Consider the following 6,451-nt stretch of genomic DNA (forward strand, 5'->3'; position numbering starts at 1 on the left):
GGCAATAAATTGTTCTAAGTTATTTTAAAACTACAATTGTAATGCTCTCGGATTTTTTTTTGGTGTCTGTATCTAAGCGTAGATGAGCTCATTTTGGAGTGTCTAGTTTTTTGGGTGGGTTCTCTGTGATATTGATTAGATGTATGGGAAATTTTTGGTTTCATGATGATGTTTTGGGAAGCCCTATAAGTCAATTATTTCTATTAATAAAATCAAAATATTACTGACCAAAAAAAAAATCAAATATAACAAGTTTTTATTTTTCAATTAATTATTAAGTACGATCAATGGTGTGTCAATGGTATAGTTTGGGTGCTAGATAGACTATATTGTGGAATTCCACATTAGCTCGATGGATCTATTGAATGCAATATAGACTTCAATGACATCCCAATGACTCCTAGGTGGGACCATCACTTAAGAGTGACTTCAAGAATGTGCATTAAATTTGAAGTTACCAAGACATTTGCGGGGACTTACAAGAACTAACACATGACTTAGGCAAATAAAAACAGATGTGTGAAGACTAAGGAAAAAATGTACCAATCGATAAAATAAAAAAATCCTAAGCACGGGGCTAGTTAACGCAATGAGATAAAACCCTTAGAGATAACTTAAGAGGAGATGTTACTGGTTGAGTTGATCAACTGAAAATTAAAACAAAAGCTTGCCTAAAGTTATTTCAAAAGTTTAACCCAAAACATTTTATGCAACCCATCAATTAATATTAGTACCTTCTACCAAATCTAGCATTATACTTAAAACCCAACCAACTCTTTATCATAACATCAGATAGAAATATAAAGGGGCATGGAAAATATTAAAGAAAAAATTGATACATACAATAGTTGGTGAAATAAAGGGGGCTTTTTAATTCGGGCTATGTATTGGGAGGGGTTGACAAGAAATAAGTTAAGGGCAATATTTTTTGGAAATAGGGGGATTCTTTAGTATGCCAAGAATGCATGTGTAATAACCTGGGTTCATTAAGTGAAGCCCCCATGCAATCTTCCTACTAGCTTTGCATGAAGCATCATTCTTCTCTCTCTGCAAATCATCTAGCTCAACAATCTCAAAAGCAGAGAGTGAGCCATATAGCATCTCCAAAGTATACTTGTCCATATCATTGGTTTCTCCAATAGAATAATTCTTAGGCTTGTAGTATTTAGGAAATGTCAACATCACTTTTCTCACAACTACACTTTACTCTAGTTTACCACCAATACCCTTAATAGAACTTACAATCTCATTTACTCAGTGTATATCTAGCTTTCAATATTCTCATTATCAAACATTCTTAGGTTTCAAATTTGTGCTTCAAATTTGTCTACTTGGCTTGCTTTGTCTTTTCATCCCCTTCATATACATTGCTTAGGTTTCCCATACTTATTTAGCAAACTTCAACCCAATAAATTTTGAAAATACTAATCACTTAGATGGCTGACTATAGAAACTTTATCCTTCACATTCTTCTCATGTGCCTTGAGCTTGTCCAAAGTTTGAGGACCATTTTTTAGAATACTATATCCATTCTTAACACTTTCCCAAATTTTAGTTGGTAGGGATTACGAATGACATTCCATTTGGTCCTTCCAATAAGAGTAACTTTTGTCATCAAACCTTGGTGCTTTGAAATAAACTTGTTGCACCATTCTGGATCTTCGGCAAGTAGTTAGGCTTATCTAAGAGGATCCAAACTCTAATACAAATTGTTGAACACACTATAGGACTAAGAGGGGGGATGAATCAGTCTAGACCTCAAAACACTTCACTTCTCATTTATCAAACTTTAAACCACAATTAGTTTATTAATGCAATTATGAAACATGAAAGCACATGAACACCAGATTGGCATGGAAAAACCTAAATAGGGAAAAACCATGGCAAGAATTACACTCACAATATGAATAAATAATAATAATGTTTAGGCTCAAGGCCAAGGAACTCACTACTCCTAAAAAGGACTTGCAAGACTAAGGTGCAGAAACTTAGAGAAAGATACAAAGGGTTGCACAAAATACCAAAAGGGGTGATATGGTGTCCTAAGGGGTCATGTCATGTCCTAGGATATTAAAAGTGATCATATGGTGTCCTGGGGGGTTATATGGTGTCCTAAGGAGTCATATGGTTTAATTAGGGATCATATGGGGTCCTAAGGGGAGGGAGAGGGGAGGGAGAGAGAATAGGAGAAAGGGAAGAATAAAGAGAAAGAGAGAGCTAAGAAGAGAGGGAGAGGTGGACAAGAAGTGATTGAGATAGAGAGATAGAAGAGGTAGGTAAGTGAGGAAGAGAAAGAAAAAAAAAAAAAAGATAGATAAGTTCACAAAGAGAGAAAGAGGGGTAAGGAGGTGGAGAGGAAAGAACTAGATAGGAGAGAGAGATATAGAGGTGAGTGATCTAGAGCCCAGGAAGAGAGAGGTGAGAGACCAAGGGTGGAAAGATAGAGGGGGAGAGAGAGGTGGGTAATGAGATAAAGAGGGAGTGGTAGAGAGGTAAAGATGGAGGGAAGGAGAAAAATATGTATGGAGAGAGGTTGGGAGGTGCAGGTAGTGATCAAGAGAACAAAGAGAGAGTGGAGAGAAACAATAGGTGGAGAAGAGATATGGATGGAGGGAAGGGTAGATATGGAGAGAGAGAGAGAGAGAGAGTAATAGCTCTATATTTTATGGGAGATAAAGAGGTGATGAGAGAGATAAGAGGGGAGAGTTCATAAAGGGAGATGGGTAAGATGTGATGGAGAGAGAGGGGTGGAGACTAAAGGAGATAACTAGAGAGGGGATAGATAGAGAGATGAGAAATCTAGAGGGTGAGAGAGAGGTTAATTACCTAGATGGGAGAGAGAGGGGAGAGATAGATAGATGACATAGAGATAGGTTCCTAATGAGACATGGATAGAGAGGCATAGAGGAGGATAGTAAATGAGGGAGAAACCTACAAATTTGAGAAAGGGGGGAGATAAAAAATGAGGGAGAGGTGATGACCTAAACAATGGAGAGAGGGAATGGATAAAAGAGAAAAGAGATGAGTAAGAGGGGATGGATGAAGAGGTAGACATGGAGGGAGTCAAAGACCTAGGGAACGAGGAGATATATAGATTTGGAGAGAGAGAGAAAGGAAGGAGAGAGTTCATAAATGGATATGGGTAAGGGGGAAGGGAGAAAGGTGGAGATAGAGGGAGATAACTAGAGGGTGGATAATTAGATAGGTGAGAAACCTAGAGGAGGAGAGAGAGGTGGGTAATAATAGAGGGAGGGAGAGGTATTGAGTTGAATAGGGAGGGAGGGAGAGACCTAGATATGGGGAGAGAGATGATAGAAGGGATAGGTAGTAACCAATAGAATGAAGAGGGAGGGGAAATAAATAATAAGAGAATGACAGAGAAGAAGACAAAGGGAAGGAGTCAAGAATAGAAATGGGGTTAAGGAATGAAAGGTAGAGAGGGTGGGATATACTAGAGAGGGGAGAGAGAATTAAGAGAGATAAGAGAGGGAGAGAGATAGGTCTAGAGTTTGGAAAAGATAAAGAGAATGAGATATAGAGCTAAAGAATGTTAATAGGACCATGCTGATTACTGAAATTTGACATGCTGATTATTGAAATTTGACTAAGTCTGAAATTTTATATGATCCTCTAAAAACTAGAAACTACATTATAACTCCTCTAGAGCTGAAACCACACTCAAACATCCTGACAATATATACATAAAACATAACTTAAAGTTTAAGAAAGATAAAAGACAAAGAGAAAATATAACTTAATGTTATATTTTATGTATATATCCTACTGAAAAACTAAGGGAATTCTAAATGCATTGCATACAAGTCCATGTTACTAGTTTAATTTTATGTAAGCAAAACATGTACGTGTTCTCCTTACTAAATATAACACGTGCATGTTTTTTATTTTCAAAAACCTGTACGTGTTTTTATTTATTTTTAAACATGATCACGTTTTTTGTTTTAAAAAACCTATATGTATTTTTAATTTAAAGAACCCATACATGTTTTTCCTTGTACTTAGGCTTGGGAGCCTTTTTTCCCTCCTTTTTATGTGTTTTCTTCTTCCAATCTAGTTTCTCAAATTCATCATCATCAGGTTTACACATTATCAAGTAGGTATTTCTAAATTTGCCACCATAATTTCACCCATCTTCTGAGCTTTCTAACCATATAATTTTTAAAAAATTTGAACAACATTAACATATTAATTTTGAATTTATTTTACCAGTGTCTCCATAGTTCTTAGAGACATACGTGTACCATTTTTTAAATAACTTTTGATCTACTTATCCATAAAAATTTTAAAATGTATAGTATTGTAGTGCACTTGATTACACTTTAAAAAAAAATTGCATTTTCAATTATTTTGGTGCAAGTTATGCTTCACACATGAACAGGTACCTAATTTTCAGGATGTACCCATTTTGAAAAATCATTAAAAAAATAATCAATAGAAAATCACAAAAAAATACACAATGTCTAGTGCTCACTCTTAGCTATCTTTCTACCAAAAGATTTCTCAAAATACTAAATATAATTATGACTTTTATGATGCGCACGTCAGACACTATGTTAGGTTTTTCAGAAAAAATCAGGAATTTTTTTTTCGTGCGTGAAGGATTTGACCCCCTTAATCTTATCCAATTTTGAAAAAAAAAATTAGTAGTTTAGAAACTATATTCAGAGTACTACAATCTTTGTTCTTTGAGCATCTTCATATTTTGAATGGATGAGTCTCAAAATGCTCCTCCAAGTTTAGGTTTAGCTGATTTCAAAAAAAAGGTTTCCACTTATACCCCTTTTTTACACACCATCTTGGTGCCCTTACCCATTAGTATGCTAATATTTTTTAGTTTTAAATTAGTTGTATTTTGGTCATTTTTATTTGGTGAAGCTTGGATTAAATCAGGTTATCTAGTTTTAACATTATTTGGAATTTGTATAGATCTTTGGTGTGTGAAGCGATAGCTTGATTTGCTATTGTAAATCAAGTTTCTAGATCTGTTATCTATTGCCCCATATAAAAAAAATCAATTTAATGGTGGTATTTGAATATTTCATTAATTTGTTGTTGTTTGGGTGCAAGGCTAGTTGACTAATTTGGTGCTTTTTTATTACATTGGCATAGTAATTGTAAGTCAAACTTTTAGATTTGAAATATTTATGATTTTTTGGGTTGAGGACATCATAGATATCTAGAGATAGATAAAAAATTTGAAAGATAGAGGGGGAAGAGAAAGTGAGAGGGATAAGTAGAGAGAGAGGGGGGGGGGCAGATATTGAGTAATAGTGATAGGGGAGAGAGACAGAGAGAGGTAAATATAGATATAAATATAGAGGTCTAGGAAGTAGAAGGCTCAAGAGAGGGATGCATAGAAAGAGGTATCTAGGTATCTATATACATATGAAGAGTGGAAGTTATAGGTAGAGATAAAGATAGCAACAAGGGGAGAGAAATAGAGAAAAGTTGAGAGAGAGAGAGAGAGAGAGAGAGAGAGAGAGAGAGAGAGAGAGAGAGAGAGAGAGAGATAGTGTTGGTAATGGAGCCAAATTATATTTTTGATTCAAAGGTTTTTTTAAATCTATATTTGGATCTTAGTTCTTGACAAGGGGTGTAGGGTTCTTTTCCCACCCATTTTTGGGGACCTCTTGCATAAGAATAGGCCCTACTTCTAAGGAGAGGATTGATGATGATTTTGAATACTTACATTTAACCTTAGACAGCTACAAGAAGATAGGAGCCTATTGATTATTGAAACTTGTTCAATGCTTGTGCTAAATAAGGTGTGTATGTGTGTGATATATTATGTTGAGGCCTTATCTTTTCATGATAATATACTCATACACTTCCCACCTCAATTATAAACTCTATGCTAAGGGAAGTGCAAAAGATCCTCCCTAGGATAAATTAAGCATCATTTGGGATTCCAATGATAGCATTTAAAGTAAGATCTTATATCTGAATTATATTTAACAATTACAACACAAACCTTGCTTTATTATATGGTAAAGAATTATACATATACTCAATTGTGTAACTCATTATTATTAGTAATATAATGAAATATAGCTAACACATTTTGAAGAATTGTTGGCATATTTGGGTTCTTTTGCGTAATTGGTTTACTTCTTAATTCTTATTCACACTAGTTTACTTAGATAATTCTTAAGGAATTATCACTTTATTTCTCAAGTCATAAGATTAAGACATGTATCATAATATTACATCATCATATGCCTCACCTTGTTTTATACAACCAAGATGCTCTCATTGTATCTTATTCCATCATAATCAATCATATTCGTGTACACTTATTATGCATTTACATCCTTTGATAGGATATAATTATTCTCTCATATTGGTCTCTTTTATGCTTTAAATGAAGCTCCCAAATCTTGGGTGGCTACTTGCATATCTAAATCTTGCAGGGTAAAGAGAATTATATACCAAA

Source organism: Cryptomeria japonica, chromosome 4 (assembly GCF_030272615.1).
Source record: "Cryptomeria japonica chromosome 4, Sugi_1.0, whole genome shotgun sequence".
Taxonomy (NCBI): domain Eukaryota; kingdom Viridiplantae; phylum Streptophyta; class Pinopsida; order Cupressales; family Cupressaceae; genus Cryptomeria; species Cryptomeria japonica.